This window comes from Benincasa hispida, chromosome 1, assembly GCF_027475165.1.
Source record: "Benincasa hispida cultivar pf3 chromosome 1, pf3_genome.v1.1, whole genome shotgun sequence".
NCBI lineage: Eukaryota > Viridiplantae > Streptophyta > Magnoliopsida > Cucurbitales > Cucurbitaceae > Benincasa > Benincasa hispida.
The window spans coordinates 37395579-37411142 of NC_143478.1; the positions used below are offsets into that span (position 1 = coordinate 37395579).

Here is a 15564-nt window from a genome sequence, read left to right on the forward strand (position 1 = left end):
TGTGCAGCAATGCGAGCAAGACTGTACGAGCAAGCACGCGAGGTTTTAAGCACAAGGTTGCACTGGAGGTGTGTTGGTGTGCGGCTGAATGAACGCATGAGGCATGCATTGGCGTATGAGCTTAGGGATGTTGGACACATAGACTAGTGCTATCACACAAGGATCTTCTAAATGTTGAACGCATAAAGGAGGTATGCATTGAGCTAAAATGTGACACTTTAAGTTAAATATTAAGCTTATTTAGGTGAGTTAGTCTCACATAAGGATTAAAAGCAATGGCTAAATACGGTTATCATTTCCATAGGGTTAACGCCAACAAGAAAGACTTATCAACTCTTGGAGGAACACCCAAGGTTGTGAGTGACAAAACGAATGTTTTCCAAATGTTTTAGTAACAGATGTTTTATTTAAATGTTTAGGCTCATGTTTACTTATGTTTAAAGAATGTTTAAGATAGTTTCCAAGAAAACTAGCTCTCATGAAGCCTATTAATGCATGCTAGTTCAAAGAAGTTTGTGAAGCATGATTTAAGTATTTCTATATTTAATTTACAGGAAGCATGCATTGGCAGTTTTATGCTTTATAGTAAAGATGTTTAAGCATATGATTTATGTTGCTATGCTCCTAAAGTATGTTTTAATTCTAAGTATGAGTTTTATGATGATTACTAGAACCCAATACTGAAGGACATTGAGAAGGTATCTGGATAGTAGTACCTTAGGTATAACGGTACTTAGTTATTACCACGTGCACATAGGTAGGGTTGACGTTGGTTATGTTGAGAATACTCTACACCAACTAAGGTTTTTTGTTGAGGGATTGAGAAAGAAAGGTTCTCTCTCAACTAAGAAGCATGTTAAGCTATGTTTTAAGCTATGCTATGTTTTGAAAGTTTTAAGTATGAGTTTGTTTGGAAATTTTTAGTTTAAAGCGTGATGTTTATTATTTATTAGTCATTCACTCGGCTAGTAGCTCACTTGTTTTAAATATTTTCTTCCTCAAGTAATGGTCAATTCACCAAAGATTAACTGCACTACTGATCTGCCACTCAAAGACTCCAGTTAAAGAGAAATTTTAGGTTTTTACTTGTATATGTTTGTATATAAGTGTTGTTCATGTTAGGGATAAGGGGCTAAGTGTTGGGACCTCTAAACTCGGTATCTATTAATGATGTAAATATGTTATATGCTTAACCCTGGTTGTATTGTCTGAGATTAAGTATCTTAAACTGTTATATAAATATTACAGGGGTTGTTAAGTAGGTTAAGGAATGTAGGTTAGTAATAAGTGCCACAAAAGGGTTGGTAACTGTTGTTGTCACATTCTCTTCTAGATTAAAAGGGTAATCTGGGAGGGGATGTGATAGATTGGGACTACAAGATTCATAAATTTAGGGCAAGTGGGAGAATTCATGGGTATTTGGATGCCTTAATTTATTGTATTTATAGTTTTTTCTCTCTTCCTCAACATTGTATATATGTAAACCCACTGGAGTTTTAGTCCAAGTGGGAGTTTGTTGGGTTGTATTCCTAAAACTCGCAGTTTGTAATATTTAAATATATTCTATTTGCAATAAAGTTGTTATTAAGGTTTATTCAATAAAGTTATTACTGAACATGTAATTGCACTTGTAATAAACCTAAATACAATAAACTAACGAACCCTTGGCTATAGCATGAATACTTGGACTTTAGACATAAAAGTTGATCAAGTTTGAATATATAGCCAAAAACGGTCTATAAATATAAGGACAGGGTTGGTAGCACCATGATGTCCAACACATAGCTAGTCTAAGTCCTTGCAACGCATGGCATGCTTCCTCTCAAGCCTATCCTAACGCATAAGTTGTTCTTCTCAAACCAAGTTGTCCTCCAAAGTGAGATTCCTTCAACGTATGACATGTCTCTTTTCCTTGGCCATTTCTTTCCTTTAAATCTCCAATGCATGGTGTTATAATCCTACTAATTCATGGTTGCTTCATAACTTCCCAAAACATAAGATTTTGCTTAAGGTGTCTTAAATCTTCCCCCACAAGACTTCTTTGGACGCATGGTCTCCCTTACCATGCATTCAATTTCCTTCCAATTCCTCCTTTCTTGGTTTTTGGACTCTTTCTCAAAGCATGGTTTCTCCACTTGAGTTTATAGCATGGTTCTTATCTACCTCATTGTCCTTATGTTCCAAGTAGACTTGTTTTCCCTAAGGTTTGCGTCCACTTGATCTTTTTAGGGTTTCTTCGTGTAACACTTTTACAAGTGGCTTTCTCATGCTATGCCTATGCTCCAAAGATAGCCTTCTCAACGCCTCAACTTCTTTGATTCCTTCTTATGAGTTGGGCATTCCCTCGATCAAGCTTTTACTTCCAACTGCATAGTCTTTCTTGCCCTCACCTAGCTTGGCCAACCATCTCTTGTCTTCCCCTTGTTCATTTCCACACATTGTCTACCAAGCTACCTTGAGATGTGATTCATTATTCTTCCATAGAGCCTACCTCAAACGTATGGTGTTCTCTCTTGGACACACTTAGTAATTTATTTCCATGCTAAGTACCTTTGTGTGCATCAACATCCTAAAGCATAACTATCCTTGACTTAGCCAACTCAAGCCTTCCTCCTCAAACTTTCCCAAGTCCAACACAAGTCATGATTCCAAGCACCTTGAGCCAACCTTCACAAGTCACTCCACCTTGAAGAATCCTTAGGGAAAAGTTTCAGTTTTTACATTCATAATAGAAGGATCTTTAAAACGAAATAACAAAAAGGATAAGTAGTCCTTTAACAAATTTAACAAACAACTAACAATTAACAGATTCTGTTATCATCGCCCCTCAAACGAATGTTGCAAATGACATGAGTTTGCTGTTGAGAAATTGAAGCTAAGCAGTAGGGAGAGGTTTGGTTAATAGATCTGTAAGTTGATGGTGGATAGTAATAAACTAAAGAATAATGTCTTTTTCAATAACACATTCACATACCAAATGAAAGTAAATCTTTACATGTTTGGTTCGGCCGTGGAAAACAGGATTACCAGCCAGCTAAATTGTAGAACTGTTATCACACAAAATAAGAGGAAGACTAGTTCCAAAAATGTAAAGATCCTTCAAAATCTATCGAAGGCAAGAGATCTCAGTTGAAATAGTAGTGAGTGTTTAGTATTCAACTTTAGTTGAACTATGAGAGACAGGCGTTTGCTTCTTTGTTGCCCAAGAGATTGGATTAGATCCCAAAAACACAACAAAAAAAAGTTGTAGAACACCGATCATCATGATCACCAGCCCAATCAGAGCTTGAGAAAGCAATCAATTGAAAAGGATTAACTTAGGTCTTTTTAAACAACAAATCAGCAGTAGAAGTACCACATAGATATCTAAGCACTTGTTTTGTAGTTGTATGTATTGAGATAATTTGCCTACTGAAAAGGCAATGTCCATGTTGAAATGCCTTGAATCTTTTTCTCTCAAATAATATTGTTTTCCCTCTGCCCGTGGACGTAGCTAACACACTGTTACTGAACCACGTATATCTGTGTGTCAATTTTTTCTACTCTACGTTCCTTTTTTTTGTTTCTTTAATTGTCGATTTTGCAACAAACTAGTATCAGAGCCTTATTGGGTTTTTTTTTTTTTTAAATTTCGCATTTGTTTGACAATTGAAGATGTCTAGCGTGAACGTAAAGATCAACAAATTTACCGGGAGGAACAATTTTGGTTTATGGCAGATCAAGATGCAATCCCTGCTAAAGCAGCAGGGGCTGTGAGCACCGCTGACGGGTAAGTCAAAGAAAGTTGCCATGGATGATGAAGAGTGGCAGACTCTTGAGGAGAAGGCTCATTCGACGATCATGCTATGTTTGGCTGATGACGTCATCATCGAGGTCGCAGATGAAGAAACTGTCGCTGGTCTTTGGTTGAAGTTGGAGAGTCTTTACATGACAAAATCTTTAACCAAGAAGTTGTTTCTGAAAAAATGTTTGTATCATCTACGTATGCAGGAAGGTACGTCTCTACGAGACCATCTTGATCAATTAAATAAAATTTTATTAGATCTGCGTAATGTAGAAGTTAAGGTTGGTGATGAGGATGCTGCTTTAATTCTGTTGACATCTTTGCCGCCGTCTTATGAGACTTTCGTTGACTCGTATATTGGAGGGAAAGAAACTCTGACCTTAGAAGATACAAAGTCCACATTGCTTATGAGAGAGGACTGTCAGAATGCAGGAAGTTCAGTTACAGAAAGTCAGGCATCTGGGTTAGCTGCTACAGGAAGCAAAGGATATAAGATTGGTAAGCAGAAGTCGAACCAGAATAAAAGGTCTCGAAGTCAAAGGGTTCTAGATCAGATGATATTTTTAACTACTGTAAAAAAAAGGGGCATTGGAAAATCGAATGTCCTAAGATAAAAAGGAATCAGGAAAAGAAGGAAAAAAGTGACAAAAGGGAAGCATCCGCCTCTGTTGCGCAAGTTAAGATTGATTCTGAAGAAGTCGAGATCGATTCTGAAGGAGATCTAGCTTTAGTTGTGAATGAACAATCACATTCTGATGATGTGTGGGTTCTTGATTCTGGGGCATCTTATCATATGTGCCCAAATAGAGAGTGGTTCTCAACTTATCAGCAAATAGATGGAGGGAATGTTAGCATGGCTAATGGTGCTATGTGCAAGATAGTTGGAATCGGCTCAGTCAAGATACAAATACATAATGGTGCCTTCTACACTTTAAAAGAGGTTAGGCATGTTCCACTAATGAAGAAGAGTTTGATATCCTTTAGTGTACTCGATAGCAAGGGTTACAGTTTTGAAGGTAAAGGTGGAGCAATGTATGTCTACAAGGGTTCTGAGATAGTTTTGAAAGGCATCAAGTATGGAACACTGTACTTTCTATTAGGTTCCACGATAACAGATTATGTTGTTGTTGCATCGTCAGTCGTTCACAAGGATGATATGACTAAGTTATGGCATATGAGACTTGGTCATATGAGTAAAAAAGGGATAAAAATTCTGTCAAAAAAAGATATTCTTTGTGGGCATAAGGTGCAAGATTTTGAATTTTGTGAACATTGTGTATTTGGAAAGCTTCATCAGCAAGTTTCCAAGAGGTGTTCATCGTACAAAAGGGACACTTGATTATATTCATTCAGATTGTTGGGGACCTTCCAAAGTTAAATCTATTGGAGGCAGTAGGTATTTTTTGTCTATAATTAATGATTACTCAAGAATGACTTGAGTTTTTATGATGAAACATAAAAGTGAAGCCTTCAAGAATTTCAAGCAGTGGAAGATATTGATTGAAAATCAAACTGGGAAGAAGATCAAAAGGCTGCGAACTGATAATGGTCTGGAATTCTGTGGATCTAAATTTAATGAGTTCTGTAAAGCTGAGGGGATTGTTCGCCATCATACTATTAGGAATACTCCACAACAAAAGGGATTGCAGAACGTATGAATCAGACGTTGTTGGAGAGAGCATGCTCTCTAATGCAGGGTTGGCTAGAAAGTTTTGGGCAAAAGTAGTGAATACATCATGTTATCTGATCAATCGTGGACCTCACACAACTATTGATTGTAAAACACCTTACAAGGTGTGGTCTGGTAAGCCTGCAGATTATTCTTTATTAAAAGTTTTTGGTTGTAATATCTACTATCATGTTAATTAGGGTAAATTAGAACCAAGAGCTAAAAAGGGTATATTTGGTTTTGGGGATGGAGTTAAGGGATATAGAGTCTAGTCACCTTCAGAGAACAGAGTCATACTTAGTAAGACTGTGATATTTGATGAAAATTTCATGTTTAACTCAACTATAAAACCTTTTGTGATGTTTACTGATGTAGGAGAAAGTAGTAGTGTTGATAAATAAGTGGAGATGCAATTCACTTCAGTTGTGAATGAATTACAACATCAAAGTGGAGAAGATCAACACGTTACTACATAAACTGATGTGCAACCAGAAATTAATGTGCCTAGAACATTAGAAGTTGATTTGCCTGGGAATTCTAGATCACGAGTAGATCAACCGAATATAGTTCGTGATAGAACTAGAAGAGTTGGTGTTGGACCTCCTGTGAGGTATGGTTTTGAAGATATGGTTACTTTTGCATTGTAGGTTGCTGAAGAGGTGGATCCTCATGAGCCATCCACCTATAGAGAAGTTGTGTCATGTCGTGAATCTGCTAAATGGCTTGCTGCTATGGGGGATGAGATGGAATCTCTTGACAAAAATCAGACTTGGGAATTAGTTAAACGACCAAAAGAGAGAAAATTTGTCATTTGTAAATGGGTCTTCAAGGAAAAGGAGGGAATATCACCTTCAGAAGGCATTAAATATAAAGCTCGAGTTATTGCTAGAGGGTTCACACAAAGGGAAAGAGTTGATTATAATGAGATCTTCTCACCAGTAGTCAGACATACTTCTTTCATGGTGTTACTTGCTATAGTAGCACATCAGAATTTGAAACTTGAACAACTAGATATGAAGACAGCTTCTTACATGGAGAGTTGAAGAAATAGATTTATATGACCTAACCAGATGGGTTCCAGTGTCCAGGTAAAGAAGATTATGTTTGCAAGTTAAAGAAATCTTTATATGGGTTAAAGTAGTCTCCAAGACAGTGGTACAAACGATTTGACAACTATATGATTGGACGTGGCTATAACAGGAGTCCGTATGATTGTTGTGTATATCACAACAAAGCTGATGATGGTTCAATGATTTATCTACTCTTATATGTAGATGATATGCTCATAGCTGCAAAGTCCAAGTCTAATATTCTGAAATTGAAGAATCTTCTCAGTGCTGAGTTTGATATGAAGGATTTGGGTGCTGCTCAAAAAATTCTGGGTGTGGAGATTTATAGGGACAGAGGTAAGAATAAGCTCTTCTTGTCACAGAAAGGATATATTCAAAAAATAATGTCCAGGTTTGGTATGTCATCAGCTAAGCCTATAGATACTCCTAGTTCGGTAAATGCTCGTTTGTCATCTGAGTTTTCACCACAGTTTAAAGCTGAGAAGGAGTACATGCCTCGAGTTTCTTATGCTAGTGCAGTGGGAAGTTTGATGTATGCTATGGTCTGTACTAGGCCTGATCTTGCCCATGCTGTTAGTGTTGTCAGCAGATTCATGGGTCAACCTGGGAAAGAGCATTGGCAAGCCGTTAAAAGGATTTTTCATTACCTTAGAGGTACATCTGATGTTGGTCTTGTTTATGGGAATTGCACAGAGTGTTTGGTGACTGGTTATTCTGATTCTGACTATGCTGGAGATGTTGACAGTAGGAGGTCTATGACTGGCTATGTGTTCACTCTGGGTAGTCCTATTGTTAGTTCGAAGGCAACCTTACAGCCTACAGTTACTTTGTCTACTACTGAAGCAGAGTACATGGCCTTGACAGAAGCTGCTAAAGAGGGAATATGGTTGAGGGGGTTAGTTAGTGATCTTGGTTTGCATCATAACCAAGCTATTGTATATTATGATAGTTTGAGTGCAATATGCCTATTCAGATTTTGTATTCAGCATATTTATTTATTTGCAGTGATTTACAATTTTGACCGTAGGGTTTAGAGTAGTGCGATATATAAACTCTCTAACCAAGAGGCACCGTTTTTTATGTAATTTTGAAAACATTCTCTCAAATAATATTGTTCTCCCTCTGCCCGTGGACGTAGCTAACACACTGTTAGTGAACCACGTATATCTGTGTGTCAATTTTCTCTACTCTACGTTCCTTTTTTTTTGTTTCTTTAATTGTCGATTTCGCAATAGTCCAGTTTGCTAAATGTGACATAATGTAGAGCACCAACAGTTGCTATATATGATTAAGCATCCTCTAATGAACGAGGATCACAAACTTCAGAGGAGAGATGTAATGTAGTTGGAGTTGAAAAAGGTTTTGCATTAGACATCCCATACTTAGTAGGTCCTGAGTGCATTTATGTTGATTAACATGAATACCCTTTGAAGTATGCTGAATTTCCAAACCAATGAAGAACCGCAAGTTGTCAAGATCAATCATATCAAAATTAGTACGAAGCTGAGTAATCATTTCTGTAATATAAGAAGACTGGTTTCCTGTAATTATTATTCATCAACATATAATAAGAGATAAGTGACAACACCATTCAAGACTTGGACAAACAAAGAAGAATCTGCTTGGGATGCAACAAAACCAAGGGTGAGAAGATAAGAGATGAATCATCTGAACCATGCCCTCGAAGCTTGTTTAAACCCATACAATAACTTAAGTAGCTTACGAACATAATGAGGATGAGTAGAGCTGATAAAGTCTTGATGTTGTTGTATATACACTTCTTCTTGAAGTTCTCCATGTAAAAGGACGTTCTTTATATCAAGTTGTCGAAGTTCCCATCCAAACTGAGATGCCAAGGATGAAATGATACAGATGGTTGGTTTCTTAACTACTGAGTTGTAAGTTTCTATATAATCAACCTCTTCCTCTTGATGATACCATTTTGCTAAAAGTCTGGCTTTGTATCTGGCAACAGTACCATCAGGATTACACTTTACTCTATATACCCACTTACACCCTATAGCAATCTTTCCTGGGGAAAGAGGAGTAAGCTCCCAAGTGCCTTGATGAACCAAGGCTGAATATTCTTTATATATAGCAGATTGCCAAACAAAAAGTACACGAGCTTTAGTAAAGGATGTTAGTTCATAGTCTAAATTGTCTTTGGGAGTGACTATAGCCACAAAGATCTTCTTTCTAGAAATTCTAGACTTACCACGAGTTTTCATAGCATGGGTATTTTAAACTAAAGGTACAACAACCCATTCAACATCAATATTACTAGAAGCAAGAGTGTCATTAGTGATGTTGTGTGTGGGTACAGAATCTTCAAGATGAGAATTATCAACTATTCCATGAATAGTACCATTACCAACAATATTAGTACAATTATGAGTTTCACATCCAAGAATGCTTTAGTATGAGGAATAGATGGATGTAGACTAGTAGGAGACTATGAATTAATTTCACTTGATTGTGTCATTGGTGGAGTTGAAAGGGGCATGAAAAGAGTGTAAAAAGTTCATAAGAAGAAGAGACGGAAGTTTGAGGATTTGAAGATGGTTTTTTAGTAAAAGGAAAAGATGATTCATAAAGATTAACATGTCGAGGATGTTTGGGGGTCCAACATGAGATGGTATAACATGGGTTGGTATATCATCTCAATGTTCGAGGGCATATTATCCTATCTCACCGATTTGAATTATTTGTGGGCCCATTTTCCTTCCGTGTTTCGTATCTCACCATTTCATTTTCTTCCATGTATCGTATGTCACGTTTCATTTTCCTTCCACTTCATGCTTGAACATACTCGATCATACTCAATCATTCATTCTCGATCATAATTGATCATACTCAATCGTTCATACTCGATCGTACTCGATCATTCATACTCGATCATGCTTAAACATACTCGATCATACTCGATCCTACTCGATCGTTCATACTTGATCATGCTTGATCATACCCAATCATACTCGATCATTCATACTCGATCATGCTGGATCATACTCGATCATTCATACTTGATCATACTTGACCATACTCGATCATACTCGATCATGCTTGATCATACTCAATCATACTCGATTGTTCATACTTGATCATACTCGATCATATTTGTTCATACTCGATCATGCTTAAAGATACTCAATCATACTCGATCATACTTGATCATTCATACTCGATCATGCTTGATCATATTCGATCATACTCGATCATACTCGATAGTTTATACTTGATCATACTCGATCATACTCAATCATTCATACTTGATCGTACTCGATCATACTCGATCATATTTGTTCATACTCAATCATGCTTAAACATACTCAATCATACTCGATCATACTCGATCGTGCTTGAACATACTCGATCATACTTGATCATATTTGTTCATACTCGATCATAGCATAATTGAACTCGATGCTTTTTAATCCTCGATGAAGATATATTTATACATCATATAATAATGTAAAAAGACCATAAAAGGCATAACAGAAACTTCAATAACAGAATGGTATACCTAATATCTAACTAATCAGTTTTGTATCTAATACCAGCCATGTTTAATTTTTCTAAACATGCAATCTATTAATGAGACTGCTCTGTTTCTTGTTTTGTTTTTAATATTGTGACTTGTTTTGTGTCTTTCTCTTCAAATTTTCAATTTCATTTTTAATCCTACCATGTTTTGATTTTCCAACCATGTTTGATTTTTCAGCCATGTTTAATTTCAAATTTTCATTTTCAATTTCATGCCTTGTTTTGATTTTTCAACCATGTTTAATTTCAAATTTTTCTAAATATGCTACCTATTGTTTCGTTTTTAATATTGTTTTGTATTGTTCTAATCCTAATATCCCGATGAATCTTGAATTGTGTTAGTCCTATTCTATTTATTAATTTTTTGCACATTTTCAATATTATGCATTATTAGTTACTTCATTTATTAAATGACCCACCAACTTTAGTAATGATTGTTTTGTTTGTTTGTTGATTTTATTATTGACTATTATGATTGTTTGCTGATTTTATTCCACTTGGTATCTTCACTACCCATTCAACCACTTCATAAATGACTCAACCAATTTATTAATTGGATTTGAATTCATTTACCCATGATGGATGCAAATTTTTCAATTTAATGAATTTCATGTCCAGCCTAAATTAACACTATTTTGTAAAACTATTTGGTTTTATTTAATGAGAAGTTTGGAATGAATAATATAAAATTTAACTGTATACCATATGTTGATATTAGAATAAAAAAATGCAATCAATGTCTTATTCCAAATAGGATGGATACAATAATTGGATTATAAGATTTAAAAAAAATATAGTGTTCATACAGGCAAATTATTATAGAGTAAAAAAACTAAACTAGATAGCACCGACATATGAACTCTGCACACCCAAACACAAATACATGAATTCGGACATAACAACTCTACACACTCAAACACAGACATATGAACTCAGACATAACAATTTTGCACACCCAAACACAAATATATCAACTCAAACTTAACAACTTTGCACACCCAAACACAAACATATTAACTCAGACATAACAACTCTGCACACCTAAACACAGACATCAAAACTCTCCAGACATCAGAACTCCCCACATCCTATATCATCTCAGCAACCCAAACAACCCCATCTAGATGTGTAAAATCGGTGGTTGTTCATGTTGTAACATAGATAACCTTTAGAGTCAATAGCAAACACGAGAAAGACACACCTAGTTGTTTTGGGCTGAAGTTTATGTGACAAGTAAGGTTTGAGTAAAGAGTAACAAGAACACCCAAAAACTTTAAGGGAGGTATAGTCGGAAGGTGTATGAAAGAAGAGCTCAAAAGGAGATTTATGACCAAGATTTGGAGAAGGAAGTCTATTGTTGAATTATATAGCAGTGGCAAAGGAAAAGGGGCAAAAGATGATGGGAAAAGAAGCTTTGGTCATTAGGGTAAGAGCTACTTCAACAACGTGTCTATGTTTTCTTTCTATAAGGCAATGCTCTGCACTAGGCCATGTTTTTGAAGAAAGGAACCAGAGTAGGGCAAGACTTTTGATGGATGATAACATGTTTTTTAAGAAAGGAACCAAGGGGATGGTTAACAAATTCTCCTCCCCCATCACTTCTCAATATTTTGATAGTAGTAGATAATTGCTTTTCAACAAGTGATTTAAAAATTTGATAAATAGAACATACATCAGATTTATGTAGGATAGGATAAAGCCAAGTATATTTAGACATATCATCAACAAGGACACATCGTAATTGAATCAAATGACAGAAGTTTCAGGGAAAGTACCCCATACATGAATATGTATTGAATCCAAAGGATTCAATGAAACAGAAATAGAATGAGAAAAGGGCAGTTTATGAAGTTTGTCTTGTAAACAAGTATAACAAATGCACTTGGTAATAGAGCAAGAGGATAGATTCATGCTTTTCAGAATAGATGAAAAAATAGAATCACTAGGATGGCCCAAACGTTCATGCCAGACTGAAGTAGACGTTCTTGTTCCAATATTTGTATCAATCAAAGAAGATAATGAAGGATCAGTGGGTTGAATGGGATATAAGCCATTTATGCTAGGCCCTTGAAAAAGGATCTTGACCAAAGACCTATCCTAAATGAGGAAAAAGTCAGAATCAAACAGAAAAACAAAATTATTGTCAAGGCATGGACGGTGAACAAAAAGTAAACTTAAGGAAATATGAGAAACACAAAGAAGTTCTCGAAGTTTTAAAGAAGAAGAGGGGGTGAGAAGAATGCCACAACCTGAGTGTGTGATTGGAAGAGCCTGCTCACTACCTACAAAAATCTGTTAATTATTAACAAAATCAATAGCATTGATCAAGTGAGATAGATCAGAAGTAATATGAGAGTTACACCCGAAATCCACAAGTCGTTGAGAGTTATGTGAAGTAGAGGAATTGGCAATAGCATTATAATTTTGAGTTGCTACCATAGCAGCAAGTTGTGCTGGAGAATGACAGCCTTGAAAATTATAGTTCATATGATTATAGCAGTCAAGTGCAGACTGATCTGAAGGAGGTTTGGAAAAAGGAAAAATATTACCAGTGGGGTTGCTAGGAATCCGTCCTAGCAAAAAGAGCAGCCAGTGTAGCAAAGGTTTCATTGTGTTTAATCTGTCTCTCAAAAGAAGATTCTTCAGAGACCAAAAGAACATGGAAGTTGATCGAAAGAGACTGTCTGAGATTGAGTGCGCAACGAAGTCTTAAAAACATTATACTCAAAGGGCAAACCATTCATTGTGTAAATCAGTAAATCTTCAGAATCAATTATGAGAGACATTCGACAATTTATCTTTCAATTCTTTGATACGTTGAATGTATTGATCAATGGTCTTACTGGAACCATTTGGTAATGGACTGTAATTCAGTCTTCGGATTCACTACATTAACGTGGGAATTAAAAAGATAATATTGCTTAAGTGTATCTTGAAGGGATCGAATCCTACAGCAGAAACATTGAACGTCTTACATTGTGCAATTTGATTTTTACATAAACAAATTTAGTATACTAAAACAAAATATAAACATATAATATAGCATGCTTTAGGGAAAAATATTAGAACCATTCTTACCTTTGTAGATTCCCAAGCTTCACGAACAATCATTAAGTTCCAACGAACGGCTCTTCCAATGATCTTGATCACGAACGATTTGTTGAACAATCTCGAACACTACCACGAGAGTAACCTTGTTATTTTCTAGGATTCCAATAGAGGGATGGGTGGTATCCAACTATTGGGAGAGGGAGAAGAGAAAAGAGTTTTGGAGAGTACAGATGATTCTCTTTGTGGCTTAGGGAAAATTTTGCACAATAATACCTGTGTGCTCGTGTATTGTCAATGTATGTATCAGTGTCCCAAAGGGGCCATAGAGAAGTCTTTATATAAAAAGGATCAAGCTCTTTTCCTAATCATTTTCCTATTTTTCTTTTTCACAACTAATTAATTAATTAACACTTATTTAATTAATTAGTCCAGTTAATTAAATAACACTTATTTAATTAATTAGCACAATTAAATAACACTTATTTAATTTAATTTGCACATTAATTAAATAACTATTAAATCTAATTTAATGTATATATATTTAATTATCATAAGTATCAAATGTATATGTGCAATACCTCTCTATTAATTAATCCTTTGTGAATCTAATTCACTTAAATTAATTAATTAAATCTTATTTGAATATTACTTTCTAATTTAATTTGAATTATAGATCATATCTATAATCAATTATATATTAATCACATTCATATGTGGTTTCCTCAAATTAATTTGAACAATTCAAATCATCCCTCTTAAATATCCTCTAGTGAGCTAACAAAAGGACCTGCTAGATCTGTAGATTAAAAGCTTCAACGATATGAGATTAATTGGCTAAACTCATTAACCAGGTTAATCAATATTCGTTAACAGTGGGTATACTCTATTAAAGATCCACTACTGCACTCTTCTCGCTATAGATATATTTATGTGTCCACGGATATAGACCAAAAACAACAAGTTAGTTCTTCACGAATCATCATAACTTCAACTGGGTCAAATTATCGTTTTAACTTTGGGTTACCTCTGACTCCTTAAGTACCAGTGCTCCTCTAATGAACAACCTATTTATGGTCCAACCAATAAACATAAATCTCTCTCGAACCAATGAGAGGGTAGGGCCCTTTGTTCAAGTCCCCGAGACACCACTTAAGGGAACACTCATCTACTTACCCTTAATATGGGAAGAAGTGAATTCCATCTTGTATTATTATGTTCCCAGCTTCTCACTCAGTTCTGTCCCTAAAATAGTAGGCATATTGGGTTGGTGAATGGAACTCTCATCCATACAAATCAAAGAACAATCCCTTGTGAACAGGAGTTCATAATATACTAAAGATTAAAACCAAGTTGCCTACGTCATCCTATTGAAATCAGAACCTAACTAATTAACAGCGTCACATCTAGTGGTTACTATTTTGCGGCCCGGTCTTATACAAACTCATTTCATAGGATACCTCTACTTGCATGTCAACTACATGAACACGTTGGATTATTGCATTTGTATCAAATACAAGAAGGGTTGTATCCAAAGTGTTACCAGGATAAGGTACCCAACCTTATCTTTATATTATAGACTTTTTAGGTTGTTTCTTGAACATTAATCCATGTATGTCTCTACATACAATTCAAGACTCATATGATAACCTTGGATGTTAGTTTATTGAATTTAGGGTTATTAAGACACAATAGACAAACAACACAAACAATAACATTATTGAATTAACATTTCTAACTCTTAATTGATGACAGTCAACTAATAATATATACTATCTACAAGTTTTAGGGCATAAAATCCAACAAACTCCCACTTGAACTAGAATTCTTGTTTATGGGTTATACATAATATCAGAATCCAAAAGGCGGGATAATGCTAAATAAATACAATAAACTAGGGCATCCATATATCCATTACATATCTCTCACTTTCCCTAGATTATATAATGCACATGTCTCGTAGACCTAGATTCTCTAGATGACCCTCGAACACTTTAGTCGAGAGAACCATCGTAAATGGATCAGCAATGTTGTGCTCTTAGGGAATCTTTGTGACGATCGCATCTTCTCTTTGCACAATCTCTCGTATCTGGTGATACTTCCTCTTAATATCCTTTCCTCGTTTGTGACTACGAGGTTCTCTGGAGTTAGTTATTGCCCTACTTTTGTCACAATATAAGATCATGGGCAAGTCCATATTGGAAACCACTTCCAAATCGCTTAGGAACTTCCTTAGCCAAACTGCTTTCTTTGTTGCTTCACAAGTAGCTACATACTCAACTTCTATAGTGGAATATACAATACATCTTTGCTTGATGCTACGCCACACTACAGCTCCCCCATTTAAAGTAAACACTGATCTTGACATGGATTTCCTGGCATCCTTTTCGGTTTGGAAATCAAAGTCAGTGTCTCTTGTAAGGATCAAATCTTTAGCTTCATACGCTAGC

General features: G+C 35.6%; 1 pseudogene across 1 annotated transcript in view; it reads left to right on the top strand.

The window, feature by feature from the left end:
* Positions 1-6801: 6801 nt before the first annotated feature.
* The window catches only part of LOC150038421 (uncharacterized), a 35410-nt pseudogene continuing 26647 nt past the window's right edge, over positions 6802-15564 (top strand). The window contains exon 1 of the transcript XR_016529319.1: positions 6802-7314. The product of XR_016529319.1 is annotated as an uncharacterized LOC150038421 (transcript). The remainder of the gene's footprint in view (positions 7315-15564) is intronic.